The sequence below is a fragment of the Octopus bimaculoides genome, chromosome 17, assembly GCF_001194135.2.
Source record: "Octopus bimaculoides isolate UCB-OBI-ISO-001 chromosome 17, ASM119413v2, whole genome shotgun sequence".
Taxonomy (NCBI): domain Eukaryota; kingdom Metazoa; phylum Mollusca; class Cephalopoda; order Octopoda; family Octopodidae; genus Octopus; species Octopus bimaculoides.
The window spans coordinates 34889379-34890310 of NC_068997.1; positions in this window are offsets into that span (position 1 = coordinate 34889379).

Below are 932 nucleotides of genomic sequence, written 5' to 3' on the forward strand. Positions count from 1 at the left end.
AACTGGGCCCCACCTGCGAGGTCATGCGCTGTTTATCTTGATATGAGATCACCATGTCGCGTACATATGGTTGTGATGCATGTGCCTGGTGTACCCTTATCAGACGGGTAGTCATTATGGGTATAATGGGCTTCGTATATTTTACTCCAGTGTCACTTTGATGGCATGCACTGCTCTCTCACTCAATAATAATAATAATAATAATAATAATAATAATAATAATAATAATAATAATAATAATAATAATGATATTAATAATAATAACCAATGGATGGAATTTATAAATATTGCAATGCAACGCTTCGTGCATTTCCACCGATGACGTGATTTTTGTGACCATAGTCCGCACTCCTGGAATGAATCCAATACAATCTGTAATATCCATGGATTTCAGGTGGGTCTTCGTGTGTTCATTTCTTCACGCGATTTTTTCGGTGCAGACATAACTGTGTAGTAAGAAGCTTGCTTCACCGCGCATGAGCAAAACAAAGTGGTTGTTGTCAACCAAAGAGACAACACGGCTAATTATGGCTCTGTTGTAATTTTCAGTTTACAAAGGATAATTAACAACGCAGCTGGAAAGTTGGAGAGATTTTGTTTTGCGGGTACAGTGGGGCTATGTTATTGTATTATTATTCTTTACAGATAGGGTATCTCCGCTGGCCTCGAGGCATTTTTTTTCCTCTTTTGGTTGCGTTTGTTTTATTTTATTGAAGAACTTTCGGTGGGCGTTGTCTAGCCGTAAGAATTTTTTTTTACTTCTGTTTTTCTGAAGATTGGTTTGGAATTTTTCTGAAAGACTTTATTGTGTTTAGGCGAACAGCTGTTTTTATGCCTAAAAATCATTGTGGAGTACCTTTATTGAATTACCTCGGACTGCCAGGAGTTCGAATAGGCCAAGACATTCAATTTGAACAACACGGTAAACTTAA